Source organism: Neofelis nebulosa, chromosome 14 (genome assembly GCF_028018385.1).
Source record: "Neofelis nebulosa isolate mNeoNeb1 chromosome 14, mNeoNeb1.pri, whole genome shotgun sequence".
In the NCBI taxonomy this organism is placed as follows: domain Eukaryota; kingdom Metazoa; phylum Chordata; class Mammalia; order Carnivora; family Felidae; genus Neofelis; species Neofelis nebulosa.
In genome coordinates this window covers 14,288,036-14,311,905 of record NC_080795.1, presented here as the reverse complement: position 1 = coordinate 14,311,905, position 23,870 = coordinate 14,288,036, and the positions used below count along the sequence as shown (strand labels likewise).

Genomic DNA, 23,870 nt, shown 5'->3' with positions numbered 1-23,870 from the left:
TTCAAAGACCTATTTTGAACTAAATATGTTATCAATCAAAATACTCATTAAAATTCGATGCAAGCTTATGTGGAGAGAGAGATTAAATCATTGAGGCATCTGGGCCTCTTATTCCACTAATGTGACCTCATTATACCATAATTTGTTATTACAGAAATTTAATATTCTGATGCCATAGAATTACTAAGGGCCTTCCCGTTTCCCTGGTTTTCATCTACCCTAATCGCAAACTTTTTGATCATTTACTGGTTGGGTTCTTAGATATTTCCAAGATTTGTATTTCTGGCAGACCACACGGTGTAACGTGAGAAAGCAATACTCTCTGACACTGGAGATGTATGATGGCACCAATCCCTGAGGGAACTTGGAGACTGTGTTCTCTGATGAGATGAGGAAATATTTTGAATATTTTGTTTCCCGTTAGCCACCATTAATACAGGTAGATCCCGACTCTGACACCTTCACACGCTATAGCTTATCACTGAATGACATCCCACTCCCATAGATGAGCGATGGACTCAGAAGCACAGGGGGTACTTCTTAGAGCATTAAGCGGTTTCTCTATCCACCACGGAGTCCTGACGACCAAAGAAGGGGATGTGCAGAGCTCTAGTAAGTGCCTCACCAAAGTAAGTACCAAGCAAATTCTCTCCCAACCCACCACTTTAATCTAACCATTCAACCGAACATGTCACTTGGCTTTCTCCTGCCATTTAAGTAGAACCCAAGAAAAGCCAGAGAAGAGATAGAATGTTCAGAGTGTCAGGAATCAAGGACATAGCGTTTAAAAATTTAGTTCATTTTTTCATACAGAGACAATTATGAAAATATCTTAATTTAGAGGCAAACTCAGAATACATTCTGAAAGAGTCATCTCTAACTCATACACCTGTATCCAACACTGCTCTTAATGATAACAAAATGGTCATTCTTCCCAGCTGTGATGTTTTTTCTCCCTATTAACCTATTTCTTCAACAAAAAAAAGCCAACCTTTGTGGGCCTAGTTGACGTTGGTGGGGATAAACTTTGACCAGATCCCAGAACCCAGAGATGCAGAATTAGTACCACTCAGTTCCTAGTGATAGCAAAGAAAAAACCTGTACGGAAGACGAGTTGCCCATCAGATCAACAGCCTCCTAGCCTCAAGTTATTATAACACTTATCTCTTTTGATAGACGTGAGCTATCAGGAACTAGGTATTTTCATTATATACGTCCCCAAGTACATCTGCTGTCTCTCCTACTATTATCCTCCCCTTGCACCCTATGGCAGCGACACTGGCTTCCTTTTCCTGCTTCCACAGTCACTTACCATCGTAGGGCCTTTGCACTTTCTGCTTTCAGATGCTATAATGCTCTTCCCCCAGATCCCACATGGCTCACTTCCTCTCATTCTTCAAGGCTTTGCTCAACGATCACCTTTGCAACGTGGCTTTTCTCATGACCGAATTGCAAACGGAAACCCCTTCTCTGCCCAGCACCCCCATCTACCTCTTTGCTTGATCTTCCTGGATGGTGTCTATCACCATCTGCCACACTCCATACTTCACACACCCCTCCTTTGCTGTCAGTCTCCCTAGCTCAAGTGTGAGGTCCCCAAGGTGAGGACTTAGGGCGGCTTCCTCGTTGCCACATCTCAAGTACCTATAAGAGTGTTTGGAACAAATGATAATGAGTGAGTAAATGAAGAAAGAATATAGTAATGGATTCTTGTCATTTTGTTGGAGTGCTTCGAATAGAGTCAGTCACACAAAGAACATTATTTTAAAACCCGTGCAGTGCATCATTTTGGTGACGTGCTTTATATGTACATGTCTATTTGTAAATATGAATACACTGCAGCCTAAATTGTTGGGGTTGTTGCTGTGCACGTTCTTCAGTCACTAAAAAAACAAATGGCTGTGAATTCACATAACCTTCAGCTCAACTCCGAGTCACAGATGACAGACTACGTTCCCATTGTTTTATGTGAAATAATGAAAGAGAAATATGTAGGAGAAAAAAGCCACTTTGGAGTGAAAAGAAATGCCTGAGTTGGCTCGGCCCGACCAGCAGGAGCCCAGGAAAACAGAAACGTTAGATTGCTGAGTGATGGGCAGATTCAAGTGCTTCCCAAGCAACAAACCTTCAGTTTGGGAGATGCTACAACCAACAGAGCAGGGAAATTGGCGTCAACACCACGTAAAGAATATTAAATCCCTTAAAGCAAAGGCATGACATTTCTTCTCCACACCCTCTGATTTGTCCTCTATTATCATTTGAGAGTAAGCCTTAGTGCCAAATGAAAAAGAAAAGTAGACAATTCTTTGCAGATGACTTCAACAACCTGATAAGTATTCATTTCAGCTTAAAGCATGCTTGTAAATATCATTTCAAATAAAGCACTGACTTGATTTTTAATCAATGAAAACTGACATTTGTTGAAAAGCCTTTCTGAATAATTACCTTGCATTCTTATTACTAAAGCGGATTTAACGGAAAATCAAAACAAACGGTATTAATTACATCGTATCCTCATTATATATTAATAGGTTCAGAAACCAAACATTGAGTGTCTCATAGAGCTGGGTGTAATATTTATATGAAGCTTTATGATGGAAGCCAGCTTAATTCTAATACATCCATTTTAGTGCTCTGACCTTCTGTTCTCTGGACACATGATTTTGGTCTCCGCTAGGAGTACACATATCTGGAATCCATGGTTTGGGCTCATGTCTGAGAACCCAGAATGTCCTAGGACATTGACTTTCTCATGCCAAGGGACATGAGTTGTCTGACTGATCAGACATCGTCTACTTTTCACTCAGAGTTGTTACTGAAGTACTTCTCTGGGTGATGCGTTTAGAACATCAAAGGAAGGGATCTCACTGTGTGACTGTGCCCTGAGATCTGCTATCATCTGCGTGTCCAGCAAGCAACTGGCCAGGTGCAAAAGCATGGAAGTGGGAAGAGCATTACAGGAGAAGGGTTTTTCTTAGATCTTCATCCCCTGGACTGGCCCCTGGACCATCAGGTCTTTTACACTCATGTTCAGCCCTAGCTCCGGCTCCTTAGTTGTAATTAGAACCCAGCAGGTGGGTTCCTAGCTGTGGAAACCTTTTAAGTTGTACAACGCTTCTAAGCATCAGGTTTCTCATTTGTAAATTAGAAATAAAGGGGCGCCTGGGTGGCTCAGTCGGTTGAGCGTCCGACTTCGGCTCAGGTCATGATCTCGCGGTCTGTGAGTTCGAGCCCCACATCGGGCTCTGTGCTGGCAGCTCAGAGCCTGGAGCCTGCTTTCGATTCTGTGTCTCCCTCTCTCTCTGCCCCTCCCCTGCTCATGCTCTGTCTCTCTCTCTGTCAAAAATAAATAAACATTAAAAAAAAAAAAAAAGAAATAAAGGGGCACCTGGGTGGCTCAGTCGGTTAAGTGGCCGACTTCGGCTCAGGTCATGATCTCGCGGTCAGTGAGTTCAAGCCCCGCGTCGGGTTCTGTGCTGACAGTTCAGAGCCTGGAGCCTGTTTCAGATTCTGTGTCTCCCTCTCTCTGACCCTGCCCCGTTCATACTCTGTCTCTCTCTGTCTCAAAAATAAATAAACGTTAAAAAAAATTTTTCTAAAAAGAAATAAAGATAATATTTGGTTGATGCAAAGATTAAATGAAACAGTTGTTATGAAGATTAAATGAATAATCTTTCTAAAATGCTAAGCACAATTTCCAATGTGTACTAGACTCTCAATAAATGTTAGTTATTAAAATCATTATCAAAGGCCTCTTTCCGTCCTGACATTCTGTGACTATTCAAGTGCAATATGGAAGCCCCACTGTGAATATATAATCGGACTTCTTACTTCTTTAACCTTTTACTATGGCACATGTCTTTCAAACCCCTGAGCTTGGTACAAAACACCAGCATAAGCAGAATGGACAAACACAGAGAATTGATTAAACTTTGAACATAGAAGGCCTCCCTACTGGAATAGAGACCACACACAAAGCAGTGAAATTTCACCAAAGTAAGGAGCGTCCAGACAATACCATCATCCTTGGAGATGACATTTGCAAAACTAGAATCATTCATTCAGCATATATTGAATGTGCCAGGAGAGTTTTAGGTACCGGAGACCCAGCAGTGAACAAAAAGACAAGTGCATCTTGGGAAGCATATGTTGTTGTTGGGAGATAAACATGATTGGACTAGAAGGGAATGGGAGGTGACACAGTGTCCTCCATCTTTCGTACGGGCTCCTGAGAGCCTTCCCTGAGAGCCGTCTCCACCACTCCTCTGGGTGTCTTAGTCAGCATGGGACTGTCATGGATTTTCCTTCCTCATCTAAATCCCCCACTGCCACCTCCTCTCCAATCCCACTGACACTTCCCTCTGCCAGGTTTTTCTTTTCTCTTGCTTTGGTTACAATTTGATTCCATAAATTCAAAAAGCTAGATGAATGGAGGGATGGGTGAAATTAAAAAGCTCCAAATCAAAGTTCTAAAATTAAAACGACAATGACAGAGATGAAGGATGTAAGTGATGGGATTAACGCAGATTTGAAAACACAGGGAAAAACACCAGTGAATTTGAAGACATGGCAATAGAAACGACTCGAAGTGAAACAAAGAGAAAAAATACTGACAAAAACATGAACAGAGCACCAGTGAGCTGTGGAATACCTTCAAATGGCCTAATATATGTGTAATCGGAGCTTTCAAAGGACAGGAAAGAGAGTAGGTGACAGAAAAAATATCTTTGAAGAGATAATGTTTAACATTGTTCTATACTTGATGAAAATTATACACCCACTTTTGCAAGAAACTGCATGGAACCCAAGCAGAGGAAACAAGAAGAATATTTCATCAAGGCATATCAGTGTCACGTTGCTAATGATAAGGAGACCAAAGCTCCGAGCATTTACCTAGTTTTCTTGGTTATATAACAAGTACGGGGTCCATTCACAGTGAGTGGACTTTATACATATCTTAAAGAAGTCATAGATATGGATTGGTAAGGACTAAATCAGAAGTGAAAGCAAAAAGAAAAATACCACCTAGGCATGAAGGCAGGGATGTTGCCAAAGAACTTTTAAAAAGTATATTAGCACTTCATGCACTAAGCCAAGGTCAACAAGACCATGCCTCTGCAGGCAATGAGCTCTACCGACCACACTGAGTCTGAAGCCGGGACCGAGGGCTACAGTCTACATTCTCATTTCCTTATTCCATTGCCTGTTTCTTCAGTCTGCCTTCTTCCTCTCAGGCCTTCATATTCTGCTTCTTGGGAGTACTGCCCCATTCAGCGTGGATTTTTATGTTTGTTTGTTTATCTGTGTCACTGGGTTTTCTCCTGTTCTAAAAATAAAAAAAAAAAATGCTTGAGAAGTGGGATATGTATCATCTCCAAAGCTTATAAGACCAAGAAGTTTTATCAATTAGCTTTCCTTTTGCTCTTTTTGTGCTTATAAATATACAATTTTTAATGCCTATTTAGTTATTTTGAGAGAGCGTGTGTGCAAGCAGGGAAGGGGCAGAGAGAGAAGGAGAATCCCAAGCAGGCTCTGCGCTGTCAGATATGGGGCTTGAACTCACAAACGGCAAGATCGTGACCTGAACTGAAATCAAGAGTCAGACGCTTCACCGACTGAGTCACCCAGCCACCCCGCTCTTTTTACGCTTATGAAGTAGAAACTCCAGGCACTCCCTCAGCACTTACCACTCAGACACTTGAAAATGCTGATTTTTTTTCATTATTTGTTGGATGAGTAGTCTGATGTATTTTTATTAAAGAGTCTTTTAACTTCCCAGCTTGAGTTTGCCTGTTTTGCGATTTCATATATGTTCCTTCTAGAAGATAATAAATAAAAGGAACTATTGGTAAAAATCTGAAATTAGATTTAGTACTGAGCTGAGCACACTTTTACAAGTCTTCATACACCACTCCACAACTTCCAAATATGATTTTTACTGAAGTTGAAATACCGAAAATATGTTTTAGATCTTATTCGGCTGACAATCACTCTACCCTGTTGTGCACATACACACACACACACACTCAGCTAGGCCTGCTGAAGGGTGTAGAGAGGAATGACATTGGCACTTCCCACAGGAGGGCTGTAACAGGGACAACGAGACAAGATTAAACTAAGCAAAATCCAAGGCAAACAACAAGTGTTTTCATTGTCAATGGCTATCCTGAACAGTTTGTTCAGATACAAAACACACACACACGCCATGCAAGTTCCAAAATCCTGATTTCAAAACGACCCCACATTGGTTGGAGCAGAATGCAGGCCCGGACTCTTGAAATCACATGTCTGTGTCCTCAGACAGCGTTTCTGGAGTTTGAGCCTTACCTAGCCCTGCTGCATATGAACTCTGCGACCATACACCAAAAGCATAGTACACCAAAACACAGACAAAGGACTAAACTTTCATTAGCACTGCATGAAACCTACAAACCTTAGAAATCTGGTATCAGTCAGCAGGCCAAGAAAGATGAACAAACCCCCAGCCAAGAAGTTTCTAATTCTGGAACTACACCTGATTGTAAACAACCCGGGTAATACTTGTGTGTTTCTATCTCTACAATAATTTGAAAGAACGGTCGTCTTTAACAGTATCACAATTCTTGCCTCTATTAATCTCAACCTAATCTGTGGTATCGAGTCAGATACAGCTAGGAAGCCGACCTTGCGGGAGAAGCTAGGACATCTTGCCTTAAAACCCCTTCTTGATTCCCTCACATTCCTGAAAATTGCACAGATCAAATAAATAGCCGTAGTGTGCGCTGAGTATAGACAAAGAGGAAGGTGCCAAGCGGGACTACTAAATTTATTTCACGATCATTCATCCTTTCCGTTTTCCTAGACAGTCCACAGGCAGATCGGTAAGGCAGCAATCAGGACCCGTGGTTAAGATGGCTGAACAATCGGGGTGGCGCGGCTGCCATTCCATTTGTCAGACTGAGCCAGAAAAGGATGGAGCCTGAAGGAGCAGGGCAGAAGAGGGTGCACGAGTTATGCTCTCTGGCCTTGGCAAAGGAGATATATCCAGGGGCAAATGGATGTCTGGGAGCAAACAGAGAGAGAAGCACCCTGAGTCAGAGAAAAAGCCATGAACAATGGGGTGACTAGGAGATGCCTGGGGACATTTATTACTTATTTCCTGAAGTCAGGAGAAAACTAGTCGTAGGAAAATAGCTTCATTTCCGTTCCTGACTTGTTTTATGGGAGATTTCCCTAGAAAGATCTTCCTTCCCTCCGGACGGTTCAGCATACACACACACACCCCCCACCCCCAGGATTTTCTCATTTCTCTCCTGACAGGAGTGTTCCCATCCTAACCCTCCAGCAGTTAAAAGCTCCCTACTCTCCGCTCCAGCATCTAGGTCTGCTCTCTTTCCTTTGTTCCGAATGCTCTGCCAGCAAGAGAAAGGATCCTTTCTAGAAATCGCCGGATGGCACCGGGCTAGAAATGGAGGGAGAGAGAAGTGGGAACAGAGTGCGATAGAAACAGAGACGGGAGACAGAGAGAAGGAGAGGGGGGAAGAAGAACAGCACCGATGCGGGAAGCCCCAGCTTATTGTCGCCCCGTCTTCTCGCCTGCCCTTCCCGGGAGCTGCAGCTCAGGTGACAGCCTGCTGCTGGGGCCGCTGCTACTGCTCTTTCTGCCCTTCAGACTCCCTTCACCATGGTGATACAGTAATGAAGGAGAGCTGCCCTGTCAGACCTCATCAGCAGTCCTGTGAAGGCAGGATGAAATCACTCCTATTGACCCCCTGGCATATTTATAGGCTCTCTCTTTCTGCTGAGGCTGGTGGTTATCACCTTCCCGTCCCGCCGTGTGTTTATTCAGCAGCACGCTAAATCACGCCCGTGTGCAAAGGAAGCATTCATCAGGAACCACAAGCCCCTCTTTCAGGCTGCCAAACCTATCCAATTACTGGAGCTGCAAGGGCCTGCAGAAACCCCTTCGGCCAGGCAAGTTCTCTTGTTTGTACCCTCTAAAAATAATACCTTCTGAGCTCTGCACGCTTCCTCTGTCCAATCTGCACGTTGCCTTTGAACTAGCAGAGCGCTCATTTATCCTTCATTGGCTGCGTCTCCAAGTTCCCCCTTTTCTTCTTAAACAATGAGACAGAGGCGCTGCATCTCTTTCTGGAGAGGTTGGGGAGAGGATGCGGGCATGCCCGCCACTTCTCTCCCGGTCTTGGCTACCTCTTCAGACCTGCAAGTTAAGCAGTCATGTTCTCCTGAAGGGCAGCTAGCACTCTGGTCCCGTGCTGCCCTCTATCTCTCTGTCTCTTGCTAAACAAGTGATTTGCAAGAAACTATTAAAATAACAAGGGAAATTATATCATTTTGGTTTAAAGGCACGAGAACCAGATTTAGACATGCCTTTAAAATGTTCACAGATGAAGATAGCACATTGTTTAAAGTACCCGTCTCTTAATATGTATTAATTTAATTAGAGCTTTGGGTTGTTGTTTTTTTTACCAATACTTTTACATTTTCTATTTCTCTGAACGTACCTTATTTTTCAGATTAGAAAAAGAAGCAAAGATTGATGCTATTAGACCTCATATTTTATTCCGTAGCCCGCAATGTTTTCCGAAGCTAATTACAATGGAACATTTATGACTTAGGACTTTCTAAATTATGGGAGACAGAGTGAAGAAACAGCAGTGAAACCTACCTGAGACTTAGAAAACCTGGATTTCTTGTCCCAGTTTCACTTCTAACTAGAATTGTAACCTTGTAAGTCATTAATCATTCTGGGCTGTAGCTCCCTTATCTACGGTTCTGTCTACAGCTAACATTTCCATACTCCCAAGCATGGCATTGAACAAAGGCAACGAGGCTAAATGACCACTTGATTAATAACCAAGCCATTTGTGAGACCTGGGGCAAAGGTTGATTGCTTCCCTTATCCCCAGAGGCCAACGCATAATAGCTGTTGAGGGTGCGGCAGTAACATGCAAAGCATAATAAGAAAGACGCCCAAGCCAAGCATCAACCTTATAGCGTGTGCTGCTACATACTTACAACTAGCTCTCAGAAAAACAAAAAGCAAAAAACAAACCCCCCATCTGTAGCCCTTGCCAATTTCTGCGGTGTAAGTAACCCGACCACAGTCACTCTCAAGCTCCCAATTTGATTTCACTGATGGAGGAGTCAAGGAGGAATGCTAGAAGCTGGTTCTCCAGAGCCCTCCCAATGGTGTTCCAGCACGGCACAGCTTCTGTGTGCTCAGCCCATCTACCTCCGACTCCCGTGGGTCTCCGGACATCAGCTGGGCTTTCAGAGAACAGTGGGATTCCACTGAGACGCACAAAATAAAGGTGGTAAGATTGTGAAGAAAAGCTTGTCCTGGCTTTGAATACTTCTCAAAAATGTCACAGAGGGGCACCTGGGCAGTTCAGCAGGTTGAGTGTCTGACTTTGGTTCAGGTTAATGATCTCACAGTCCGTGAGTTAGATCCCCTCATCAGGCTCACCGCTGTCAGCTCAGAACCTGCTTCAGATCCTCTGTCTCCCTCTGTCTGCCCCCCTCTGGTCTCTCTCTCTCAAAAGTAAATAAACATTCAAAAATATATCACAGAAGTATCTCTAATGACAGAAAAGGAAAAAGAGGGGAGGAAGGTCTTGTGCTTCTAGTCCTTCTGCTCTACAGTCCAAAGATACTTCAGAAAACATTTCTTTAAAGTTTCCTGTGAGTTTTACATTCTATTTTGGAGTTATCTAGAACTATTTTAATATAATAATCATATGAAATAAGAACATAATATGACAACTTTAAAACTAAAAAAAAAAGATTTTATATAACCCCTATCACACCAAAATGTGCGTCAATAAAAGACTCTAAAATGGAACCACAACTTGAGGGATTTTGAATGGTTTTTTCCATGAAGGAAAGAAGAGAAGGAGAGAAAAGGGGAAGAAAGAGAAAGGAAGGGAGAGAGAGAAAAAAGAAGGGAGAAAGGAGGGGAGGGAGGCGTGCAAAACAAGCTACAGCAAAGCACCATGACATGGAAGAAGAATAGGTTTGAAAAGAGATAACACAGTGGGGACATCCTTCTCATGAATCGGTTCATCACCACTCTCCCCAGCAAGAAGGCTCCACATTCCTGGGCTCTTTAGCTCACTAGAGAAATGAACGCTTTCTTATTTAGATGAATGCCTATTTAGGAAAAACACGTATCAACACAGGAAATGTGATAAAGACCACCCAAATGGGTGTGTTCAACAGGAATAAGTTGAGAGAGACCACCGTGAGAGTGGTAATCAAGGACAGACACACAGAATTATGAGGAGGTAATAGCTTTGGCATTCACATCCTTAGACGGAAAAAGTGAACAGTAATCTAGAAGCTTCACCACCTCAGTGGGAAAGGAAACGTTTTGAAGAATTTGTACTAATGGGTCAAAAAATTCCCAAATTGATACCGGACCATTCAATTTAATCTCATAAATATTCATGGTGCACCTGTGAGCACAAAATCCCAAGTGGAGCAGAAATTGGTGCAGGAAAGGGGGCAGGCATAGGAAGAGTGTTTGAAGATAAATAAAGACGTGATAAGCACCCTAAAGAAGCTAAGAATATAGCAGAGGTTGATGAACTGCTATCTAAAGTATGAGGAAGAATGACAGGTATTATAAGAGAAGTAAAAACACAGTGCCTGAGTAATAACTCCCAGTGGGGAATAAGGAAACGCACCATGACCTGATTCCATGTCTATTCGTAAATTCCTTTTTTTTCCCCCTATAAGTGGTATATTGAGCTTAGGCAGAATTAAGGAAGTCATTTCTATTTCAACTAGATATACCCAGATTTACCACACTTTTCCTTTTCTCAAGTATCATTTAGCCTTGGAAAAGGGCTTTTTGCATATTGCCAGCTAAGACAAAAGAAGGTTGCAAATGGCCTGCCCTTCTAAAGACCTTGCAGACCAATTCTTGGCGATGAGCTCAGGGAACTGTGTGGTCGAAAATTGTTTCGTATACCTCTCAGTGCTGAAGCGAAGGCTTTGCTTTCAGGTTCTAGTCATGAGTGTAGAAATATTTATGAGGGGCGCCTGGATGGCGCAGTCGGTTAAGCGTCCGACTTCAGCCAGGTCACGATCTCGCGGTCCGTGAGTTCGAGCCCCGCGTCAGGCTCTGGGCTGATGGCTCGGAGCCTGGAGCCTGTTTCCGATTCTGTGTCTCCTTCTCTCTCTGCCCCTCCCCCGTTCATGCTCTGTCTCTCTCTGTCCCAAAAATAAATAAAAAACGTTGAAAAAAAATTAAAAAAAAAAAGAAAATAATGATTACTAAAAAAAAAAAAAAAAAAAAAAAGAAATATTTATGAAAGATTTTTTTTTTTATTAAGGGACATAATTCTGAACTGAACTTTAAAAATCTGTTACTGTCCGGGGTCGCCTGGGTGGCTCAGTTGGTTAGGCACCTAGGTCATGATTTCAGCTCAGGTCATGGTCTCACGGTTCGTGAGATGGAGACCCACATCAGGCTCTGCACGGACAGCACGGAGCCTGCTTGGGGTTCTCTCTCTCCCTCTCTTTCTGCCCCTCCCCTGCTCATGTTTCTCTCTCTCTCTCTCTCTCTCTCTCTCTCTCTTTCTCTCTCTCTCTCAAAATAAATAAACTTAAAAAAAATAAAAAATAAAAAAAATAAAAACCTGTTAATGTCGTATTAAAATTGTCTGTCATTTTAAAATTTATTAATGCCATTCCAGGGTTTATTATGCAAGGATAGAGGAGCATATGGAGACTGCTAAAGAGAATACCATCTGGTCCACAAGTTGGTTGACCTGGGCATTTTACACCCATTATATATAACCACCTATGGCACTCAAAACCCAACACCTCATGGAAATCTAATACATCCAAGCCGTCAGATGTGCAGCCAAACATCTAGATATTTTGACATTTCAGATGTGAAAACTGAATTTTAATTTTCTTCACTTACAACATTTTTTGGGAACCGCAGCTAAGGGCCAAATTCCAACCATCCATAGTGGATAAATTAGCAAATTCATGAATTGTGTATCAAAGCATATGTTTGAACCAGCCTTGAAAGGTATAACGAGGAACGTAGGCTCCAGGGCCAGACTTCTTAGATGCAAATTCCAGCTTCCCCCTTCCCAGGCTAGAGAGCCATGGACAGCTTACTAATCTCTGAGCATTCCTACGTGGTGAGGTTGTGATAATTAACAAGTAAACATGTGTAACACACAGAAACCATCCTCCAGCACTGCAGTAAGTGTGAGCTGTTACTATTGCCACATGTCTGTACTCCCCCAGTTGTACATTTCCCTAAACACAGACCCTGCTATAGTTGGGCTATTACCGAAAGATCTGTTTATGTTCCAGGCTTTGAAAAATTCCAGAAAAGAAAGTTCAACCAATATTTTAGAGAATGACATCTGTGAGGACACTGGAACAAGTTTTCCGGGGCTCCTGGGTGGCTCAGTCAGTTAAGCGTCTGACTTTGGCTCAGGTCATGATCTCATGGCCTGTGAGTTCGAGCCCCGCGTCGGGCTCTGTGCTGACAGTTCAGAGCCTGGAGCCTGCTTGAGATTCTGTGTCTCCCTCTCTCTCTGACCCTCCCCCATTCATGCTCTGTCTCTCTCTGTCTCAAAAATAAATAAAACATTAAAAAAAAAAATTAAAAAAAAAAAAGTTTTCCATGCTGACCCTTGGGCCCCACGAAAAGGTGACAGAAGGGGGTCATTGATGAACTTTAGGGAATCAACGACCCCCTCAAAAAATGTTTATGCAAAAATGATTACGTCCCAATGGACCCTTTGGAGAAAACTTCCATGGCTCTCACCAGATTTGAAGAGAGACACAAAAGATGATAAACCCCCTGCATTTGACCCAAAATACCACTGACCTTAGAATTCAAATAGAACCTATTTGGGTATTGTCTAATTTCTCTTCTTTGCTCAGACCTAACCCTTCATCTTTATGTGCTTGCCAACATTTTACATTATGTGGCAATATTGTATTTCTACCACCTGTTTTCTTTAACTTTCAGTTAAAACATAGATATGCAAACTATTATCAAACCCATCGTAAAATTCAGGTTTCTTTTATTTATATTATTTTCAACTTAACAGTTACTTTCGTTTAGAATTCTTATTACTCCCCTTTCTCCATCAAATTTTTTAGAGCAGCATCCTATAAACACATAGAGGGATAGCACGATAAATGGGCTTTAGCATCAAACAGATGCCTGGATTCCAGCTTTCCCGCAAAAGGAAGATAGGAAACCTGCCCTAAAAAATGGCTCTGAGGAACGTTACAGATGACATACATGCAAAGCACATGGCCTACAGACATAGTAGAAATGCAGAGATGGTTTTCTTCCCCTTTCCCCCCTTCTTCTGGCCCTCTATCCCGTGAGAGGAAGTATCACAGCTTTGAAAATGGCATTTACTCCCAGACTTCATCGAAATTAGCATAATCTCCTCTGGTTTTATTCATTATGTTCACAAGCATATTTTCCATGGAAAAAGGAGAACTGGTAAAAATAAATAAAAGGCTTTTAATGTTTAAGTGCAGCAATTTGTTTTATAACCAATTCATGTTAATAAAAAATTTAAAGTGTACATGGTGTAGTAAGTTAGAAATTATTAGTGTAATATTGCTGAAAATGACCACATTCCCAGCCAATTATTTTGTGTGCCCTTGGTGAAAATAAATAAAATAAATTTACACATTTATTTTAAAATGCTTTCTACATAAACCTCATGTCTTTCCCATCGGTGCAATGTTTTTTAGAAATAGACTTTTATTACACAAACATTTTCAAAAATATTTCTAATACTCCAGTGTTGGAAAAGATACATGGAAAAGAAGGTCTGTGACTCAAAGGTTCAGTTGTTCTTTGAAACACAACTCTTGTCTCCCTTGGAACAAACTTTTAAAGTTGCCTCAAAACTCAACTCCAAAAAGAAAAACGAATGGAAGATTTTTTAACAACTAACAGTATTTGCTATAAAAAGACAAAGCATAAAAACCAGGTTCTAATTATCACAACGGCAACAGTTTTGAGTTAGCCAGAAGGTAGAGCTCAGATTTCAGGTTCTTGATTACACAGGTATTAGATTTACTGACCTTAGCAAATAGCTTCCCTGTGTCATTTACATTGAGGGATCAGTAGTAATAGCATTTTATTGCTACCTAAGACAAGACCTGCACATGCATAATTTTCTCATTTCACAATGAATAAGGTTCTGAGTTAAGGCACCTGGGGAGCAAAGGAAAGGATAATAATGGGTCTTCTGGGGATCCTCAAGGGACTAATAACTCCAGGTGGTCTTAGAAATCATGGAGAATATCCCATCAGGAGCTCTTGGGAGGAAGCCAGGGATAGGCAGCTGGTATAGCGTTCAAGTCCCCTTCACAAACAGCTTCACAAAAGTGCCCTGTCACTTCTCAGGGCAGCCCTTCAGGGAGCCATAATAACGTCACATCCTATAGATTATCACCCTACAAGTAGTATCTCAAATGTTCTCACTAAGCGGTATCTCAAAGTCACAGCTACCAGCTAGGAAGAGCCAATGTGAGAGATGACTGATATCAGCAGAGGGCACTGTGGGCCCCTCACCCAGCTCTCCTGGTCCTTCCCTCCCCTTTCCCTGGCCTCCAAGGCGGGCAGGGGGGAAACAAATAACAAAACAAAAACAGCCTTTGACTACTCCTAAAACTTCAGGTGCAGGAGTAATGCCAAGCAGGGGTTCTCCTTCAAACTTCTTTGAGTTCTGGTTCTGTCCCCTAACAATCATATGATCTTTAGTTATTATTCCTTAGGTCTCAGTTTTATCCTCTGTGAAACAGGGAGAAGACCTACTTTCTAAGGTTGTTGACTAAAGGCACTTTAGTGACTAAAGACACTGGGCACTAAAGTGACTGGGCACTTGGTTAACTTTCTCAACCAGCCTACAGGAGTGTGGAGGACACACAGTACTGACTAGGATACTTGAGGGAACAAAACTAGGAAGGCAAGAATTGGGAGTGGCTTAGCTGTGTCAATACAGGAGAGGATTGAGAGACCCCTGCAGCCACAACCCAGTTTGAAGTCAGTCACCCCATGGCTGGAGCACAGTCTAAGGAGCCTGTCAGAGATCTTACCTATGACTTCTCCAGCTCTGTGGCAGCCAGACTAAGGTCTTAGCCCAGACGTTCTACTGCAATCTCAACTCTGTGCTTTTCTGAGTGAATTTGTAATGAGAGACAGATCTGATGACTAGCCATCTTTTAAAATCAAAAAGCACTTCGGCCTCATTAAATGCTTACAATTGTGTGATATAAATGTTTACCCAGCACACAACATTGGATTGATCCTCAGGACAAGCCAATGACCTGCCAGGAATGACTGTTTCTTGGGCCCAAGTACTGTTCACAAGATGTTTTAGAGACTTCCTTATAAATATAAGCTGGAAAACCAAGATAAGCCCTTGTTTATAGCATCCAAAATCTTAGCAAATATTCCAGCCTGTGAGTTATGAATTAGCAAGATTTCATTATTTGTCTGCAAGAAAATGAGAGGCATCAGGTCCTACAGAAAACCTAAACAAGTCCTCAGAACAGTCGCATTAAAAAGCCTGTCAGTATTTTTAGGGCTATATATACAGAAAGGTCAAAGCCTTGAGAAAGCACACCATTTAAAAGAACAAGGCATAGAGAACATCAGCAATTTCTTCTGAAAAGTCTGATATATGTTCTATACTTTGTTCCCCAGTGAAGGAGCAATTTTCTTCATCACATACAGGGGAGAAGTGTTCCACTTGCCCTTCCAGGTAGAGGGGAATAGGTGCTTAGGTACGAGGCTTATCTTCAGCATCCTTCCCCTGTCCCATTTATCACCCTTCTGCCATCTCTTGGAAACCTCTGAGTCTCTAGAGTTACTTTGGTGCCCTATGACCAGATCTTTTTTTTTCTCATGTTCCTCATGCCCACATTTTCTTTTGTCCCATTCTGCTGTTCAACAGGAGCTTATGATACAGAGAAAGAGGAGAAGCCCTGGACCTAAGGTCAGAGGTCCTGAGTTTGGGTGGTTTGACCAAGAATGGGCTGCAAGCATCAGCATTTTTTAATGTTTTACAAGCATGTTGATATGCAGCTAGGGTTGAAAATTAGCTTGATGTTAACTGATAGTGGTAATACTCAGTAGGACTTCTGATAGCAAGCAAATAAATAAACGCCTACTTTCCATAATATAAGTTCATTGTGCTACCCAGTCTAAGGGATAAGTGGCCCAAGGATGACTGTTAGTGCTTCATGGCAGGTCATTGGGAAAGCTCCCTACATGTTGGTGAGTCACGTAAACATTCTCAGATCTGCTATTCCATCTACCCAGCAACAGGTCCCAATTCAGAAAACACCTGTACTGCCTCATGTTGCCAGTTAATGAGGCTAAGGGACAGTAAAAGATAATCCAAATGCCATGGGGTCTATTCATTCAATGTATTCAGAGTTGAACTCAAGTATGATCTCACAGGTCTAGACCTTTTCCAATTTACTAGGAAACAAGAGTCTAGTAAGTTTCTTCCTTCCCTAAAAGTAAAGCACTTTTGTTTTCAAAGAACAAAAATATTACTCAGCTTGTAAAATAATATGCTTGAATGTTTTAGATGAAAAGATAAAACTACTCATATTACCCATAGAAAGCTCAAAGAACCATTTGAGGGGTACCTAGTCAGCAAATAAATTTGCTGGTTTTATATCTTACCAATAGAAACCAATCCAGGCAAATATATTACTAAGCCTCTTCTGGAGAACAGCTGCTTCCTCCAAATAAATGGTAGGCTTCCAGCCAATTATTTGGATCATGTTCCTTAAGAAAAACAAAATTCTCTCACCTTCACCTCCAGACTGAGCCTCCTTGTTATGACTTACAAATATGGCTGCACATCCAAATGGCCTATCCCACCAAAATGTACTAAATAATATTAATAATAAAGCTGAGTGTGGCTTCTGGGAATCTGTATAATTGAAAATTTCTTTTTGTAAGTGTATCATTCAATAAATAGAATTTGGGTAACTGAGAAACTCCGAGGGAAAAAAAGTGAGTTGAGTCCATACCTGACATATTGAAACAGGATGAAGTCAAATGGTCTTCATATAACCACAAATGAACAAGAAATGAACTTTGCGCTAATTCCTCTACCATCTAAGAATTGAAACAGCTGTAACCTATGAAAAGATTGATTCAGCAATGTAAAATATTTTAAACATTGTTATAAAAACTGTTGAGATAGATGATAGATATATAGATAGAGAGAATAAGAAAGTCAAAGGATAACAAACTGACAAACTGAGGGGGAAAGGTTAATTTATACGACACCTAAAAATCTGGTCTCCCAACTGTAAAGTATTCCAACAAATTAATAAGAATATATGTGGGCGCTTGGGTGGGTCAGTCAGTTAAGCACCTGACTTCCGCTCAAGTCTTGCTCTCGGGGTTCGTGAGTTCGGACCCCATGTCCAGAGGGAGCCTGCCTCAGATTCTGTCTCCCTCTCTCTCTGCTCCTCCCCCACTTGCATTCTGTGTATCTTTCTCTCAAAAATAAATAAACATTAAAAAAAATAATACATAGCTTACAAGACAAGACTAGGAAATGGCTCATAAACAAAACATATGAATATTTTTATTTTTCAGAAAAAAAAACCTATAAATTAAAACTACACTGAAATGTCTTTTCACAGTTCAGAATGGAAAAAATCCCAAAGTTTGATAATGCACTCTTATTCAACAAGGTGTGGAGAACCTCCTTGTTTACTCATGGAGAGTGTAAATTACATGTCTGTGGAGGACAAAGTAGCAATGTCATCAAAATTGCAAGCAGTCCTGTCATTTGACCTAACTGCTCTCTTCTTTTTTATAGACACACTCATATGTTCAATTATAGACACACTTTCATGCATATGAAGAGACATATGTTCAATTATTTTGCAACATTGTTTGTTATAGTAAAACACTTAAAAATAACCCAAATGTCTATCAAAAGGGGTCTGTTTTATTAAATTATGGATTATCCACTCATTGGAGTGCTTGGTTGCCATAAAATAAGACCTAGAAGTTTCTTTCAGTACTGACATTTGTAGGTATCTGAGGAAACAAATCAAAGTACAGCACTGTCTGAGCATAATTGTACGATTTGATTTTTTTTTTTTTAAGCAAAGGGTGGGGACCACTGGTTTTTCTAGCTAGCTGATCTCCCAGTCTCATAAGTCACTATAATGCCTGCCAAAAATGTTTATCCAATATTCCCTATCTAAACTGAAACCCCTTGGGGTTCCTGGGTCATTCAGTCGGTTGAGCATCTGACTTTGGCTCAGGTCATGATCTCACAGTTCATGAGTTCGAGCTCCACGTCAGGCTCACTACTGTCATGAAGCCTGCTTTGGGTCCTCTGTCCTCTTCTCTCTCTGTCCCTCCCCCTCTTGTACTCTCTCTCTCTAAAAAATACATAAAACATTCTTAAAATTTTTAAAAAAATAAATCGAAACGCCTCTAATGAAGCCACATGAAAGCACCAACAAACAGAGTGCCTGATTCCAGACAAGACCAGAGTAAGCTTCCATCATTTCTCAGGTTTTCTCTAGATAAAACTGAGTCTCTGCTGATGTTGTCCAAAGAAGTTCTGCATTATTATCATCATCTTCCCCATATTTTAAGTGAAACCGTCTCCTAAAATTGGAAAAGGAGAAAATAGGTGAGCCTGAGAAATGCCCACACATTAGAGACTGATAAAGCAAATCGAGAGACAGGACTCTAGCAAAACAGATTCTAATTGACGAGATTTGGGTTTGGATCTGAAACGTGGCATTTCAAATAAGCTCTCAGCTGATGTTGATGCTCTACCTCATGGATCATATTTTGAGTAAGTGTTGTTATCAACACAAATATACTCTTTAATGTGTCCATTAAGCTCCTTGGTATTTTATTGTGCTATCTTTGGTGAATTAATATATAAACAACTGGAGAAATAAACTTGAGTGTCTGTTTGCCCGGGAACATATTGGGTTTTTTTTTCTTTTAAAACTAATGGATTATAAATTCCAACTATCCAAAACTTTTTATTCCCACAGGTTTTCAGGAATTCATATGTGTACACATGCCTGTGTGAGTATTAGCTTCTATGTGCATAAAATCATTCTGGATGCCTCTGGAAGTGTAAGAATTTTACCACTGAGTAGAATGGGGAGCATAAATAATGTTCATTAGTTCAACAGTTCAATAGCGCTCAGACTTCATTATATTTCCTTTTGTGTCTTTCGAATTTGAATCAGATAAATACATTACTTATTATTAAATAATTTTTTAATTCCCTTCCTAAAACCGGTGACCTCTTGAAGCCGAATGGAAAGAAAGGAGAATTTATGCAGGTCTAAACACACAGAAAGCTTTTCCAGGAAAGACTTGCTGCCGAACTCCCTCGACCAGCTTAGAATAGCTTAAATCTACACACAGAAGCAAATAAATGCACAATGATTGTATCATCAGTGAATGAGAGACTTCCATTCTCCTGATAGCGTTTTAAAAAATATTCATTAAGATTATACATAAACATGATTTTAAAACCACTTCATATAGTAGAGCATGATAAAAAGAAATAGTACCCAATTCACCACCTGTCCACCTAGGAGGGATCCACAGGAAAAACCATTTTTAATAATTTTCCTGTGATTATGTCTATGCTGACAAATAGCATGTTTATACACCTATTTATAAATTCAGGAATTTTATGCATTAACCATACACTCCTTGCCATAATGGATGAAGATTAAGCTCACGGTTCACCCCCAACCTTCTCCTATCATCCACTTAAAATAGTTTTATCACGACTTTTTAGGCTTTTCATAACTGTAAATAATATGTTTTTCATTTATTTCTTATCCTATCAACTGATAGTTATCTCTTGACTTGTCACTCTGTATTATGAGAACATTCTTGTCTTTTCCCTGCATTTTAGTTCTCTCTCCACTTTTGGTCCTCTCAAACAGTCATCTGTTAAGGTGATAATATTTACATTCTATTTTTAATCACAAGTGCATACGTCACATTTTATCCTAAAAGGCTTATCCTGGGGCACCTGGGTGGCTCAGTCGGTTGAGCGTGTCCAATTTGGACTCAGGTCGTGATCTCGCGGTTTGTGAGTTCTAGTCCCGTGCCAGGCTCTGTGCTGACAGCTCACAGCCTGGAGCCTGCTTCGGATTCTGTGTCTCCTGCTCTTTCAGCCCCTCCCCCACCATGTTCTGTCTCTGTCTCTCAAAAATGAAAAAATGTAAAAACAAATAAAAAATTAAAAAAGGCTTATCTTACATGTTGAAAATACAAGGCAATATGTATGTAATTATGACCATAAAACTATTGTTCACTATACCCAAATAGTATAATAGTATAATATGATTCTTTTATTTCTTATATAGCTTTTTACTTTTCCTAGAGGTCCTAATTATCCTTTTATTTTCTTTCCATTATTTAACTTTTTCACAATTTTAAGACTTCGGGATTTTCCCTAATATATTCATTTTTCCTCTCTAATATCAAGCCATATTTCCCCACCGTCTTTTCCTTCTCAGAGCATTCCATTTTTACTGCCATTTGTATGGCAGTCTAGGCTTGCTAACCCAATTATCTTCCTAACTTCCCCTTCTTTGCTGTCCTGGGTTGTATTCCCGCCACTGTAGGGCTCCTTTGACTGGAGGAGAAGCTCTCGGCCAACATATCCCTGCAGCAACCACAATGAGACACTCTTCAGCTCAACAAGGGCATCTTGAGGAAAAGGATTAATAGCAAAAGTCTAAATACCATCCTCCACACTCCTCTTTTGCATGCCTCCAGAGTAGCAATCTGCCTTTTCGAGAAGTTCCCCAAGCTGGTGATTCAAATAAGGCAATTTGGAAGTTGATTTTAATTTAGTTTTTTTAATTCATGCCCATTATGATTCACTCCGTGTCATATTGAAATGTTGCACTTTATTTTTCTTTCAAGAACTATTTGACAGACACCAAATAGAATCTCTTTTTTTTAAGAGCAAAGCATGCTTAATTGTCAAAGGAATTAAAAATATCATCCATGGACCAATGACTAAGATTTTCCTACATTTTACTAAGGTGCTCTGATTCAGTTTCCTTAATAATGACCTATTCTTTTAGAGTCTAATTCTTGTGAGCCTATGAGATAGGGTAGGGAAGGAGGTCTATGATTACTCACAACCTGATTAACGTTTTTCTTGACGAAGTATTGTGTCACGCTTATGTACAGCCCCGATTCTATTTAAATATCTGTGTGACAAATATTCTGCAGAGGAAAAAGAGTGGAACTTGAGTAATGTGACTAATTCAGCAGACATAATTTGTTAATGCCATTCGTGCTGATTCTTAATGGAAAGCGTAAAAGATGGACAGTCTAACATTTCTTATGAAGGTTCAGTTTACATCAAATCCTAACGTTTTACACAGAGGTAAGTATCTTGAAGTCATTTAATGTGCGAATGGCTTCTTTTATTCATTTCCATTTTTAAAATCTGACCTGGGAAGTTTAGTTTGTTCATGGTCCTGTGTTGTACTTTTGGTCAGTGAATATTTAATAAACGTTTAGTATTTAGAGTTCCCTCCTATTTACCTGGCACAGTGCTAGGTTCTTGAGGGAATCAGAATAATTAAAGACCAATATCTCACTCTGAGTATCTGGTACTATAGATAGAGACAGAAGAAATGTAAATATGAAACAAAAAAGTATTCAAAACGGTCAATCAAGAGCTACATTGTGTGGCACAAAGAATTGGGAGGCATTTAAAGACATCCGAAGAAAAGGGAAATGAGAATCGGAGAACCCATGGAAGGTTTAGTGAACAGAGATGGGATTGTATTGTTTACCTGTGGATTATTTTGATGCAAACATTTCAAGCCAATTTGTTGACTGTGCAACAGAAAATTTTCTACTACATCTGGAACATTATTTAACTTCTTGGGTATGTTTTCTTTCTCTCTGTATGATGGGAATAAGATAGAAAGATTAATGCTTGCTTTTGAAAGTTGACTCTGAATGTCAACATGTGTGTGTGTTTGACTTTGAATAGAGCCTCTCTTTTTTTTTTTTTTTAATGATTTTTTTTTATTTTTTTATTTTTTTATTTTTATTATTTATTTTTGGGACAGAGAGAGACAGAGCATGAACGGGGGAGGGGCAGACAGAGAGGGAGACACAGAATCGGAAACAGGCTCCAGGCTCCGAGCCATCAGCCCAGAGCCTGACGCGGGGCTCGAACTCACGGACCGCGAGATCGTGACCTGGCTGAAGTCGGACGCTTAACCGACTGCGCCACCCAGGCGCCCCGAGCCTCTCTTTTTTTTTAATAGAGAGTGCAAGCGAGGGAGAGGGACAGAGAGAGAGAGAGAGAGAGAGAGAGAGAGAGAGAGAATCTCTGCACTGAGCGTGGATCCCGACACGGGGCTCGATCGCACGACCCTCAGATCCTAACCTGAGTTGATATGGAGAGTTGGATGCTTAACTGATGAAGCCATCCAGGTGCCCAGATTAGAAGCTATCTTTCTAACTAAAATTCATGTTGAGTAAAATCATTTATTCTTTGCAAGTAACTTCAACTCAAAGGGCATTATCATTTTAGAAGATGTGTTCATACCATTTTATGACCAACCTTAATGCAGTGGAGAAAACATCACCTCAAGTCAGTCTGGGTAAGTTTATTTTTGAACACAAATCCCATGGCCAAGAATTTATGATAGAAGAATATTTCACTTAAGGAAAGAGATATTTCCTAAAAACCTGGAAAACTGAAAAGTAGAAATATTAATTTAAACCATAAGAAACTGCCAGTTGTATAGGTCAGAATATGGGTAATTTTATATGGTTCACCATAGAGCATGAGACTCTTTTCCATCTGGTTCTTCTGGTAGCCACTACCTATAGACTTGTTCCCCCACACCCAAACTAAACTTATAAAGGAAAGGCTACTTTTCTTTCTAAAATCAAAATATTTAAAGTTAGAGGTAGATAAATCATCTCCAGGACAGTTAAAACAGATAACTGACCTTTCCTTAATTCCATGAAGGTTCTTGGAAGATTCCTTGGTGGATCTCTTACCTCAGCTAAAAATAACTAGCATAACAATATGTGCATTTGGTTTTCAATAAACTGACTTATACTGCTTATTCTAGAACCCTTTTAGACTTTCATATAGGAAATAAGGAAAAGAGGAGAGAAATGCTTATCAGCCTTGACCCAGAGCTCGTAAGACAAAGAGAAACAGTATACTGAGGTCTATTCAAGCTTTGCCCTCTCCACATATCATTGCAACCAAGATGCCAATTAACACTGAACGTGACAGTGGCTTTTGTGACGTGGACAGCTGGCCACTCAAAGATACACAAGGACCACCTGCTCATATAACATAGGCCACCAAACAGGCACAGATGGTGACAACATTTGAATGTTATTACTATAGTGGCTTTCACCTCAGATCTATTTGAACTGGACATTAGGAGGCAGGGCTGTAAAATTCACATTTGATTTGTAGAACAATGTAGTCAAAGAATCATTCCTGGGCTTTGGTGGCTCAGCAAAAGTTCTACATCATGTGGCAACTAGGAGAAATTGGCTTAACCAAGATATACTATACCTGCTGAGATGCCCTTATGGAAAGCTTGGAGAGGAAAGATGTAGAAAAATCAACTACAGGAAAAGACTCAAATGAGGTGATGGAGTTAAGGGCTGGTAAAAAAGTGAAAAATAGTCATCAGAAGAGGAAGTGCCAAAGCAGCAAGAGGAGCCAAGACATGCACATTTTTGGCTACATATCCCAAGCCCTTGAAAATTGCTCCTGGCTCTACAGATACTTAGGGAGAAAAAAATATCTTAAAAACTT

General features: G+C 40.6%; 1 long non-coding RNA gene across 2 annotated transcripts in view; it reads right to left on the bottom strand.

Annotated features, from left to right (window-relative positions):
- The window catches only part of LOC131494951 (uncharacterized), a 33,398-nt gene extending 25,126 nt beyond the window's left edge, over positions 1-8,272 (bottom strand). For both annotated transcript variants that reach the window (XR_009253673.1, XR_009253674.1), the window contains exons 1-3: positions 7,990-8,272; positions 5,140-5,326; positions 1,313-1,644 (exon numbers count right to left, since the gene is read on the bottom strand). This is a non-coding gene — a long non-coding RNA (uncharacterized LOC131494951). The remainder of the gene's footprint in view (positions 1-1,312; positions 1,645-5,139; positions 5,327-7,989) is intronic.
- Positions 8,273-23,870: the final 15,598 nt, after the last annotated feature.